We start from the raw sequence: 13,948 nt of genomic DNA on the forward strand, positions 1-13,948 counted from the left end.
ATTAGGCTCAACAATAGAAATGAGGTTAACACCATGTTAATTTTATTTTTATTTTTATTTTTATTTATTTATTTATTTTTAACACCATGTTAATTTTAAATTCAAAATATCCAAATGGGCATATACCTTTAGTTTTTTCGTATACAGGTCTTTAGGCAAATGTCATTTACTCAAAGATCCCAAACTTTTTTTTTCCCGAAATGCAGCTGTTGTTTTCATTTGCTAGAATAAATAAAATTCTCCTGGAACAGTAAAATCAATTCTATCAGGAGCTATCATTTCTAATATAATTTGACTATTGGGTTGTTTTATCTCTATTATTAATATTGAAAATTATTTAAAATCCAGTGCAAATTTTTTAGCTAACTCTCCTTGCTCAAAGAATAAAAGGACCAAATTCAGTTACTTGGACATTTTGTTCTTGTGGTTTTTATCCGCCAGCTTTATCAAATCAACATTGATTGCCCATGGTACAAGCAAAATCCTAGCACTCTGCATACACGATCTTCCCTAGCATATAGGTCTTATTATTATACAAAGGGGAGAATTGAAAACATATATTAAGAAAATATATGTGTTTTTTCCTTTGCTATTAAATTTCCCTATTTAGCACATGTAGTGATCACAAATTAATAAAATATTTAAAGAATTAAAATTTAAAATTGAAGGGTAAAATGCTAGTACTTTACAAGAAACTCTTAAAAATTCAAGGTAGAACTTGTCCCTTGGAAGAATAGAAGAAGAGGTAATTGAGACTGCTGCACCACTCATTTAAAACCATTTTCAGAAAGTCATCTTCAAAAGAGAGGGACACTAATTCTGAAACGTTGCAAAATAAGTCATAGCAAGAAGGCTTTTCCGTCTCCTCTTTTCCTTTTTAAAAAGAATCAATCAAAAGTTATTTTTACTATTTCTTCTTCTAAAGCTATATATTTCTAAATATATAATACAGATTGTTGAAAATAGCTTATATTTGTGTCCATCTGCTTATGGATTATTGAACACCTAATCCAAACCTCACATAACCTAGGAAACTGGATCTGTGGTGATCAGAGTAGAAAAACCAAAATGATCAAGAAAATGGAGGAAATATCATTTAAGTGGAGTCCATAGAGAGTTTGGGCTCTGGGCAAAAAGAACAGATGTTGTTAGAAAGTTTTATTCAAAGGCTATGAAGTTATAACAAATCCTATTTAATTTGTATTATCTTGTGCCCTGTGAAAACTTTAAAGTAAGAGAGTTGATATTTAAACTTATTGTAGATAATGTAGAATTAGAACGTGCATAATTTAGAAACCAGGAGCCAGACTCCTGGTCCCAATGCTGAAAGTAATTAAAAGTCTAATCTAGAAAGTTCTTTAATCTTGCTCAATCTCATAATCTATGCCAATTTATAACAGGGTTGTGTTCGGGATATTTTCCTGTGATAAAAGGAGGGACTGTAAGAGGAACTGGAATTCTCCAATATTTTGTGGACATGTAACATGGTGGGAAAGGGATTTTAGAGCTTGATTATAGTTTCAAGGGATCTGTGATTTTGTAAAGCTTAAGAACCAGTGAATTAAACAAGTTCATGATCTTTTTGAACAAACATGGGACATCTCAAACCTATCAGGTAAGTTAAAGGTACAGCTACAGAGTGTTTTGATTTTTGGTGAAATTATGCGGCTTACTTCATTGATACACAATGAGTCATAAAGAAAAATCAGAGATTTTTAGAATTTACTGACAACCTCTATACCAGATGTAAAAGAGGAAATGTGCCATTCCACAGTTCAGCCCATAGTGTTGTGTCACGAAATGTTTCAGTCCAGCCATTCATACTTTCTGATTGTACAAGAGAATGAGTATTGCAGGCATGGATAAGAGTAGTTTAAATAGTTAAAATAGGAAAAATTTTGGCACCCTATAATAATCTCACTAGCTGTTTAGTGAAATTTTCATCAGGAGATTTGCCTGTACTTATAAAGGTGTTTCACTAAATCTGTGCTCACCAAAAGTGAGCAAGGAGTCACTGTGGAAATGTCTTCATTCATAAGCATTGATCCTTGAGTGACTATTGAGGTAAACATTGTCTTCAAAAATTTTGTGATACTTTGGATGAAGCTCTAACTTCAGTAATGTCTCCAAGCTGCTACTTAGAGACTCATTCTGCAGGCAGGAAATACTATGAAATTATTGCTAAGCCACTGAGTGATATAAAACACAAATTGGCTATTTTTTTGATTTATAAAAGAATTGATATTATGATATTTAGACATATTTTTTCAGGTACTGTCTGATGCTGTTGTTCAAAGCACAAATTGTGCCAAACATTTTAAACAGCCGAGGAAGATTTTATTCATGGCTATTACAATAGACGGTAGAGACAAGAACTCAGTTGGAGCTCAACTTTGCTGAAACAAAGTCCATCCGGGAAAGTCTTTAAAAGCTGGGGCGGGGGCGGGGGGGGGGGAGGGGGGGGATCACAGGCTATCTGTGTTTGCTAATTGGCCTCATCCAAAGGAAAAGTAAACTTTCTCCTGAATTCATGGCAGTGCACAGTTTTATAAAGTGTATGTTAATAAAATGTATAAAGTTATGTTCTTACCCTCCCACAAATACTGGGAGATAAGTGCACTATCTTCCCTGATGATTACATTTCATTGAAATGACCCCCAAGTTCTTGAGAAAGATATTTTTAGGATGTAAAATTGGCAAAAGGCTTTTAAGAAGACATATCTTAAAAAGATAGAGGAAGAATTTACCATAAGTTTTTGGGTTTTTTTTTAAAGTAAATGCTCTAAGAAAAGGAAGGTCAGGGCCTAGAGTCAGGAAGAATCCTGTCTAAAAGTTCAGTCAAGCTGAGGGAAACACTAAGGTCACTGTCGAACTTTCAAAATGCACTTCACTTTTTTCACAGGTCACAGAGTACCTGTCAATTACAGAATCACCGACTGCATCAAGATAGCAATAAGAAGTTACAATTTCAGCTAAGTCATTCAAAAAATGATGACCACCAAGAGTACTATTTTTTAACAGAAGGTAATATGAAATTTACATTCTGCCATTTAGAATAGATTTTCTCCTTGCCCAGCAGTTTATGCTAGAATTTTCTTCAGACATTTATGGGAAATTTTAGTTGTTCGTTTCCTATTAATATTTTTCAAGTAGTTATTAATGTACTTATTCTAAATAAGTACATTAATGTAGCCTATTTTAGCATGTCTTATTTTATTGCAAAAACGGCAGTCCTTTCCCTTGACATTTCATATAGAGCACTTATATGCTTTTATGTATTTTGTCTTGATCATAGTGTGTGATATATTCATTCAGCAAAATTCTCAGAATTGTCCATTGCCACACTTAGGAGACCATCATCCCCTTGAGTGAACTGTTTCTGGGGCTTCCTTATGCTGTGGAGATTACAGGGAGGTTTCTGTCTAGGTCTAGTTGCTTGCCGCACAAAGCTCCAATTATTGAAACAATGAGGATTGCCAAGGCAGAAAAGAATGTTTAATGCAACAGACATCATGCTGGGAGAATGGGAGAACTTGCCTCAAATCCCTCTGTCTAACTAAGGGACATTATGAGCTTTTAAAGGAGGGGCCACATGCCTTGGGGCAGGTCAGTGGTGTATTTCATAAGGTTTCGGTCCCAACCTCCACTGGTCAGTGGCCTGTTAGGGACAGCCCTGTTAGGACAGAGCTCCGCCCCTCCACCCCTCACCCTTCCCACCTACCCCTCAACCTCCAACCCCATCCATGGAAAAATTGTCTTCCATGAACCTTAGGAACCTGGTGAGGTGGGGGACACATAGCAGGAGGTGAGTGGCAGGCAAGTGAGCATATTTACAGCTGCTTCCCATCGCTCACATCAAAATTGTCTTCCCTGAAACTGGTCCCTGGTGTCAAAAAGTTTGGGGACCGCTATCATAAGGGGCTATATGCATTGGAGTCAGGTTGTGGGGGATGGTGAATCTTGGCCAGGAAGTCTGCCCAAGGGCCTTCAGAATCTCAGCTCCTTTGTCTTGCAGAAAATCCACCATTTCTGGGAAACAACTCAAAAGCTCAAGTGATTAGTTAAGGGAGAGAATTATATAGGGGTCATTGAAATTTGTTCAGTGGTGAGCCTATTATACTTTTTCATCAGTTACCCACATTGCTAACCATTGTGCCAAGAGTAATTATGAAACATGTTCTCTAGCCAATGACCTTGGTACAGAAATAATGCCTTGACAGTGACTCTCTACATTAGTGGCAGCAAGAAGGTGACTTATTCCATTTCAAGAATGAAAGGGACTTTATAACAGGCCACATTTTCTCCCACATGTACTGAATAAGGGTACTGAAAGAAAACACTTATTAAGAGAAAATAAAGCATGAGAGATACAGCTCCACACACAAAAGGAATAATGTGACAGTTCAGTTCTTTACAGCCCTGTACTTAGATTGTATTATCACTCTCCAGCAAAGAAGGAAGCCCTCACTGTTCAATTTCTAACTTCACTAATGTGATATATAAGCCCCTCCAAGAACTCGCCTGACTACATCTACAAAGCTACATTTTCTTGTGACTTACCACACTTCAACATTCAACACTCTTTTATAGTTTGGGTTCCCCAGAAAGAGACTCTGAAACAGAGACTTGCAGGTGGAAGTTTACTGGGGATGGATCTCAGAAGCTAAAATCTATAAAGAAGTGAGGGAGCCAGGATTGAGGGGAAGGAGGAGTTGAACAATTGTGCTGTATTTGCAGCAGAGGCCTTGGCTGAATCCAGGGGAATTCTGAGCCTGGATGGCCTTCAGAGATGCCCGAGGTTGAGGCAAGGGGACCTGGGCTTTTGTGCTCCCATATCATTCAATCATCGAATGTTGACCACCATGGGAGGTGGTAGGATCATTCTGAGCAAAATAGCTGGCCTCCCCTCAGGACTATAAGTCACAAGTGAACAGCAGCTACCACTCTCAGCTCTCATAGGAATGAAAGTTTCGGTAACTGAAAGGAAATCTGGGTGACACAGCTCAGCAACCACTTTAGTCCAAGCTTTGTGCTGCTTTGATTGACTTGCTTGACATAATAAATTCATTCAAACTAGGAATAGTTTCACTAGAATTCTGCTTGTTTTTATACTGAAAAAACTTACATGCGGAAGGTCAGTGAAATAAAGTAAAGCCCCAGCAGCTGAAAATGATATTCATCATCTCCCTCCTCTAGTACTCATTCTAGATTCCCTTCATCCTCCATTAGCACTTCTGCTCACATAAGGGCTTACTCCACCACCATCCCTAATGGTTTTAAACCCCTGATCTCCAAACTCTTTTTGTCTTCAAAAGTATTGATGGAAGTGCCAAGAGATACCCTACTAGATCATCTAGGTGCCAACTGTATACGTATTTCCTTTTCTGAGAACTCATCATTTCTTCCCTACTCACTGACGTTTGTGGCTAGAATGGAACCATTCATTCATATCCCTTCTATCATGGTACCAGTAATCCTCATTAACCTCCATGTATGCCTACCTGTGTCTCTAGCTAGATGATAAAGTTTAGTATCTAACTCATATTTTTTAACATGAAGGTTTAGCACAGTGCTTGGCATAGAGCTAATATGGTTGGCGTACCCTGAAGAGGCTCCTATGAGCCCTCCCTCTCGGTATTCATGTCTGTGTGCAGTCTTCTCATCTAGATGTGGGAGAGTTCTGTGATCTGCTTCTAACAAACAAAACACAGCAAGTTTGATGAGATATCACCGCTAGGATTACATTATGTTATATAGAAAAGGGGAAGGGATTTTATACACATAAATAAGGTTGACTTTTAAAAAAAATTTAAATTTATTTTTAATTTTTGTGGATACATGATAGTTGTACATATTATGGGGTACATGTGATATTTTGTTACAAGCATAAAATGTGTAATGATCAACTCTGAATAACTGGGATATCCATCACAACAAACATTTATCATTTCTTTGTGTTGGAAACATTACAAACCTTTTCTTCTAGCTAATTTGAAATATAAAATAAATTATCATTAATTATAGTCACCCTACTGTTCTACCAAACACTAGATCTTATTTTTTCTATCTAATTGTATTTTTGTACCCATTTAACCAACTCCTTTTCATCTCTACCTTCCCTCTGCCTTTCCAGCTTTTGCTAACCACCATCCTACTCTTTACTTCCAAGACATCAATTTATTTTACTTTCACATATAAGTGAGAACATGTGAGCTTTGTCTTTCTGTGCCTGGCTTATCATAATGTCCTTCAGTTCCAACCATGTTGCTGCAAATGATATGATTTCAGTCTTTTTTATGGCTGAATAGTATCCCACTGTGTATATATATCATAGTTTCTTTATCCATTCATCTGTTGATGGACACTTAGGTTGATTCCATATCTTGGCTGTTGTGAATAATGCTGTAATCAACATGGGAGTGCAGGTATCTCTTTGATATATTGATTTTCTTTCTTTTGGATATATACACAGCAGCGGGATTGATAAATCATATGGTAGTTCTATTTTTAGTTTTTTAAGGAACCTCCATACTGTTAGCATTCCCCTTTCTCCACATCCTCATGAGAATTTTTTATCTTTTATCTTTTGATAATAGCCATTTAACTGGAAGGAGATGATATCTCATTGTGGTTTTGATTTGCCTTTCCCTGATGACTATTGATGTTAGCATATTTTCATATACTTGTTGACTTTTAAGCCGTTGACTTTAAATTAATCAAAAGGGAGATTTTCCTGGGTGGGCCTGACCTGTTCAGGCCAGCCTATTAAAAAGAAGGCCTAGACTTTTCCTGAAGTCAAAGAAAACAGAGACTTTTTCCTCTTTATTGGTGGCTTTGAAGAAGCAAGCTGCCATGAATTTTATAGCCACAGGAAATGCCAGCAACCTGAAAGAATGTAGAAATAGATGCTTCTCTTGTAGAGCATCCAATTAAAAACTCAGCCTGGCTAGCACCTTGAATTTAGGCTTGTAAGACCCTAAGCAGAGAATCTAACTAAGCTAGGACCAGACTCTTCACGCCTGGTAACTGTGAGATAAAAATGTGTTTTTATTAAGCCACTAAGTTTATAATAATTTGTTATGCAGCAATAGAAAAACCAATACAACTGGCATCAGTACGTGTAGGAAAAATACATAAAATTTAGGTGCCATAAATTTATTACCGTGGATAGTATGCTTTTCAATACAAATATTTTAAGACATTGATATATCCATAAAACTTGAAAGATGGTACAATTTATCCTGTTCAAACTTTTCCTCCCATATATAAAGCAATTGATGCCAAGAAAATTTAGGTAAACTATCTATGAACACATTATTGATACAATTAGGATTCAGGCACACATCCATTAATGATTATTTCCACTCTGCTTGTAGCCTCATGTTCCTTCTCTATGTGGGCATGTACTTGAATTATCTTTAAAATAGTAAGGCCACTAAAATTATTTTATTGTCTGGTTTTTAGAGGTAAGTTTTCCACTACTCCGAAATCCACTAAACAATCACTCTTCTGAGTGCTCACCGAGTGAGTGCAAGGCACTGAATGAATTCCACTAAAATAACCAAGGATATCTAAATCATGGTCTCTAACTTCAGGAAGTTGTAATTTATGTGGTATTGGATAAGAATTCTGCCTTATGATTTGTATTCTATTGTGTTTTTTCTGGCCACCACTAATGGGATTGTGATAGATAATTTGGGTATATTTTGAGGGAACAGGTCATGAAAACTCTAGGTCATTCTCATTATATTAAAAGACGTACTGTTTGTTATTATATCTATTGCTGATCTCCTCCATCTCCTCCCATAAAAAAGCTGGTAGAAAAGTAGTTTCCTTCCTTAAGCAAATAGAAACATCTGACAAAGATCACTATTTTTCTGGGTTTTTCTCTGTCTTTTCTATTATTTTCTTTTCATGTATTTAAAGCTAGATTCAAAATCCTTTAGTCATATATCAGGTAGCTAACATATCATGTTCCAGATTAGATTTTGGAATACTTGACAAGTTAAATAAATACACTAGAAATTACTAGTTTAATTAAATGCTGAACAAATCCTAACTGAGGAGCTTATGGTAATTTCAGTACAATGGGATGTATATAATGATACTGGCAGGCATAGATTTTGAAGCAAAATAGACGAATCAGTATTAACATTAATTAAAGTGGACAAAGAGAACCAGGGCAAACTTCAGAGAAGAGAAGAAAAAAATAAAAAGACATACGTTTTATGTTCTATGGTCAAGAGAAATGGTATAACAGGCTGTCCCACATCTATGGCAGATTTTCCTCTTTCAGGAAATAAGAACCTTTCTCTGACATGGGAAGTGGGGAGCACACTTGAATTATGCCAATGAGTGAAACAATGTAACTGTAATAAAATATTTTGTTAGATTTTATTACCATGGAAACAGTGATTTGAATGGACATTGTTTTGCCCTTTTACATGAAACCACTCACAAGATTAAACATGATCTAAAAACTAACAAACAAGATTTCAGATTTTCCTGATACCATAGTCATTTATAATATATATTGGACTATACATTTTAACTTTTATTTTCTAAAACTGTTTAAAGACATCAGATTGATGATGGAAAACAGATTTCTTTTAAAACAAAACTGAATAAAATATTTTTATTATATTATCTAGGATAAACTTAACACTGAAAATAAAAAATAGATAGCAATAATTTTCACTTTAAATTATTAGTTTATATTTCATTAAACAATATTTGTCAAATTGGATTGAATTCTATACCTCTGTTTCTTGTCAGAGGCTAGTGTTTTCAAGTATAGAATTTCATCTATTTGAACCAAAGATAGAAGCATCAAGATTTTCTAAGTGGAAAATAATGTGCTAATAAATCTACTTCTCTGAATCTAGTCCCTTATCATTAATGTGAATATTCAGATTAGAAATTATTTTTTTTTTCTTTAAAGTTGTTTGGGTCTATTTAAATTATAATGTTCTCCTTATAATATTTAGCAAAATCATCACCAAGAGCAATCACTTCCTAAAATTTAGTGGGTCTTACAAAAACACAATAGAGTGAAGAACTTGCTCCTTAAAATTGGGTGTTATCAACTGATTCACTTAAAATACTAAATGTTGTTAATATTAGATAAAGTACTCTTCATTTATCAGTATGAGGTTACAATGTTCTTCAAAGAAATCAAAGAGACTTTCTACATATTTCCCAAATAGTTCAACAGTGGAAGCATCTATAAACATACAATCAAGGACTTACTGAGGTTTTCATATGTTGAAAAACATAATCAATAATAACTAGAGAAAAAATAATTTCTTTTAAACTGAAAAAAGTGTTAAGATTTTAAAAAGTTTCTGTGTATCTGAAAATAATTGACAAAACACTAAAATATCAACTAGAACCTGAGACTTTACACTGTATGATTTTAAAATATTAATAGTAAGCTAGTCTCTTGGTGATTAATTTGCTCCATTTTTGAAATGTATTTTATTGCTTGTGGAGTCTACTGGGCAAGTGTGCACTGTTAGTGAATATGACAATACATTATACCATTGTCTCTTACATTAAGATAAAATGTTCTGAAATTTATATTGCATGACTACACTTCTTTATTCATTTGGTGCTTACATTGGAGGAGGAAATTCCTTTCCACTTATTATCATCATCCATGGGAACAGCAAACTAAACTTAAAGTAAGAAAAATAGGCTTTCTGACTTTAAAATGTGCACATGGTATGCCTGTTTCCTTTTCTGCTTCTCATTATGCCATCCTCCCTGTCCATCTCAAGTATCCTGGGTTTTGTTTTTTCCACTTTCCCAAATATGTTTTTTCTTCCACTTTGGCACAATCTAAAGTGTCATTATACAATCTTTTCTCCTCACTAATTTTATTTTTTCTTAAATTTCTTGAGGGTAGAATTCAAATCTTTTAAAACCATATAAGCCAGCCTAGTGGCTGCAATTTAATGAGTGGTATGTCAATATTTATTGAATTCATTGAGAAAATAATGAACTCTTTAAGTGGTGCATTTTGACTAATGGCATAACCTTACAATAAATGCATGAAGATTTTGCCATTAGACTAGCAGGAAATGCAATAAGTGTTGACCTAAATATAAAAATATTTCCCTAGATTTCTAAGGGGCAGAATCATACCAAATAATTCTAATCAGTGTTATAATTGTATTTCAACACATGCTTGTACATTGTTAATGAATAATATAGTAGAATGTTTTCTTGAGATGCAGTGGAGTTTTAGTTATAGTTTTATAAATTTTGTTTCTTTTTATAGAAATACAATCCAAGACCATGTTGTTATTTTATCACATGCTAAATTGTTTTTTGAATTTTATAAGATTTATAAAAATTTGAGTGACAAATTTTGAGTGAAAATTTGAGTGCCTTTTGCTCTAATTTAATTTTCTTGCTGAACATCTATTTTTATACTCAACAACTACATGTTTTGCAGGCATCCCATCTAATGTGAGTAAAACTTTTTGGCCAATAAATATCTTCTACTAAACGTCCAGGGGATAATTTGGTAGAAGTGGACAAGGCAACTATTTTGTATTTCTCTCAAACTTCCTTTAGTATCTGTCCTTATAGCACATTAAGGAAAAACTTTAGAATATATCAATTCTGTTACAAAATATGTAAATAAAGACAGCAAAAAAAATGTTTGCCTATGTAAGTGAATTTTAATGTGGCTTTAGGGAATCTCTGGACTTTGTCTCTGTAATTAACTGAAAATAAGGGCAATTCAACTGAATAATGACTAGACTATTAGCCAGAAAAGCAAGAAAAATACATTCTCTAAATGCTTTAAAGAAGTCTTACAGATTTGCCAATATTCAAATACTATACAAATCATATAAACAATAGGCTCACTGCTCTGTGTTTTATGATATGACTGCATTCCTTTTGTAAATGTGCCGACTATGTAAAAATTATAGTTTCTTAGTAAAATTGTAGAGATTTTAATGATAAAAAGTACATTTTATACATGCGTGTATCTGTCCTATCTATATTCAAAAAATGGGTCTATCCAGCAATATTTTCTGAAACAGTTCATCAAATTCATTTTAGGTATAGTCACTTGCCTACATGAATTAAGTAGTAATTTGGGACAAGTATGTAGAAATAAATGTTGATGTCATATTTAATTCCGTATTTAAGTTGATACTAGTAATATATTTCCTAAATTATGTGTTACATTATGGATTGGGGCAGGAAGCAAGCTAAAGATTTGGTATTTATAAGGCTGTGGGAAATAAATTGAATCAAAAATAATCTGGATTTGTATAAATGCCTAACAACTCACAGATTACATTCAGTTTCTTTTGTCACTTGTCAAAGTTCAGCATTGAACTCATTCAAAACAAAGAGGCATTTTGCCAAGTATCTTTCTTAGTGGCAAGAGAAGTGCTGTAAAATTTAATACTGTGCTACAATTTTCTTTAACAGTCATCTACACTTAGGTTGTAAATACAAATTCTTTTAAGTGCATTGGTATAGTGGCAGATAATTTTCCTAGGCATATTTTGTTTAATTGTATTTCTGTGTTCAGTAGCATAAGTTAAGTGAAGAACTTTCTCTTTCCTTGTTAAATAAGGATTTTGTACATTTAGTCCAGTGGGGTGTGTGTGTGTGTTTGTGTGTGTGTGTGTGTGTGTGTGTTGATAAGTAGTAAAATCAGGGCATTGCTTGAGAAATCATGATACATGAACCCAATTGCCTGATAATTATGAGACATATAAACATGTTATCCATGCAGTTTTTGTTTCTAACTTTAATTGCAATTCTTGACTCTCCAACCCCACTTCCTATTTTTCTCTTATTTTCTTTTCCTTTTACCTCAATTTTTTGTTTAATATTATCTCCAATATATAATCTAGAGTCTTAATATCCAGATGGTCTGAGATGACTCTGGATGAACAATATTAAGTAAATGAGAAATTTATTTTTCAACAGAACAAATCTTTAGAATGTGTCATTTTTGTAATAAGTTAAAATGTGGTTTTTCTCTTCTCAGAAATTTCATTAACCAATTAACATCAGTAGATAGTTTGAGGGAGATAAATAGAAAATCAATATATATATAGTGATAAAAATATAGACTTTAGAGTCTTACATGGTTTGGGGTTCTGGTTCTTCTCACTGATGGTAATTTGACATCACTTCTGCTACTTAACCTCTCAAAGCCTCAGCTTCCTCTGTACAAAATGGAAATCCATTCCCTCATTCAAACAGTTGTAAGTTTAAAATAGTCAAAGTACAGTAGAATCTATATTAACCAATTTCTGCTCCACTAAAGTGATTACACAATACGACTAATACCCTACCTACGATCAATGCTTTAGCCAGTAGGTTAATCTCTAAGCAAACAATTACAATTCTGCTCTCATCAGTCCCTTTCATCCATTCTCAAATCTGTTTAGACCTATTGTACTGGTGATTACAATTACTACATTTAAGTAAGTATAATCATATCTGTTATCTATTGTGATAATGTTGTATAACAAACAACTCAAAACATTAGTGGCATAAAATAATAAGTCCTTATATGGTTCATGAATTTGTGGGATTTAACTATGAGCTTGGGTGGGCTTTCTGGTTCATTCAAGCATTTGCTGTCACTTATAAGGTGGCTTACAGCTCTCCTCACATTAGCAGGTAGCTGACTGTCAGCTTGTCTAGAATTGCCACAGATGGCATAATTTTGGCAACTCAGGTCTGATCCATGTATATTTCATCCCACTGGTTAGCTTGGGCATGGTTATGGCGGAGATGCAAAATAAAAGCAGAGTATGCTTTTTCAAGTCTCTGCATGATATCTGTTAATATCCCATTGGCCAAAGCAAATTACATAACTCATTAGGAAATCAGAGTAAGAGAGCACTAATAGGTTTTATAACAAAGGGAATGAATCCAGCTGTTGGTGAAGAATTGGGGCTATTTTCACAATCCACCACGGTTCACTCTCTGACAGTAATTATTTTCCTACATTTAAAATATACACATCCTAACTTAGGGTACCTGAAGTCTCATCTAATCATGGAAGCAAGCTCAGAATACAGAATCACAGGATCTGTATCAGGTCTGGATATGGCATCTCCTGATACAGACAGCTATGACCTATACAGACGGTGATGAAATAGGAACAATTTACAGAACAAACTCTCATTCAAGAAAGGGATGAATAGAAAGCAACTGGCAGTCATTAGCTCTGAAATCTTGTGGGTGGGGTAAATGTTGCCAAGTCCCCCTACTCCTGGGATTGAAAACACCTATATGAAAAAAAAAATGCAAGGCCATAACGCAGAAATAGTGATAAAAGTCTGATTTCTATAAAAGTATAGATATAGCTAAAAGTTAAACAGCAATGATTCCCTAACTTCCCTACTGCCATCTACTGCTGTAACTGTTCACTGCTTAAGTGTCATGTCTCTTTGACAGGTACAAGATTTGTGACTTCCCCAACTGCTTTTATAGATAACATTGCTATTGTAAAAGCTAAGACTGGTCTTTGAGATATCTTCCAGACTCTGCATTTATGGGGACCAACTGACACCAACCAGACCACTGGCCATGCATGGGAACCAATCCAACAAGTCTCATGACACCCTAACCAGGCACTTTCCCACATAAGAAGACAATTTTGTTTCGCAACCCTTTGAGTTCATATTAGGCCAATCAGCAGACCCAATTTCCTAACATTTTGTTTGCCAAAGGACCTTAAAAATCTTAGCCCCAAAATTCTTAGGGAGATGGATTTGAGAAATTACTCCCATCTCCTCACCTGGCACATTGCAATATTAAACTTTCTCAAGCTGCAACTCCTGCTGCCTCAGTATTTTGGCCTTGACTAGGTGGTGGGCAAGGGACCTGGTTGGGCAGTAACAGGATGGGAAATGTTTTTGTGTTTAAATTCTGATTCTTCTCTGTTCCCAAGCCCATT

The 13,948-nt window shown here is 34.7% G+C and overlaps 1 long non-coding RNA gene across 1 annotated transcript in view; it reads left to right on the plus strand.

Moving 5' to 3' along the window:
- The window catches only part of LOC123650199, a 99,428-nt gene extending 96,412 nt beyond the window's left edge, over positions 1-3,016 (plus strand). Inside the window, exon 4 of the long non-coding RNA XR_006739294.1 lies at positions 2,903-3,016. This is a non-coding gene — a long non-coding RNA (uncharacterized LOC123650199). The remainder of the gene's footprint in view (positions 1-2,902) is intronic.
- The last annotated feature ends 10,932 nt before the right edge of the window (positions 3,017-13,948 follow it).

Source organism: Lemur catta, chromosome 14 (assembly GCF_020740605.2).
Source record: "Lemur catta isolate mLemCat1 chromosome 14, mLemCat1.pri, whole genome shotgun sequence".
Classification (NCBI taxonomy): Eukaryota; Metazoa; Chordata; class Mammalia; order Primates; family Lemuridae; genus Lemur; species Lemur catta.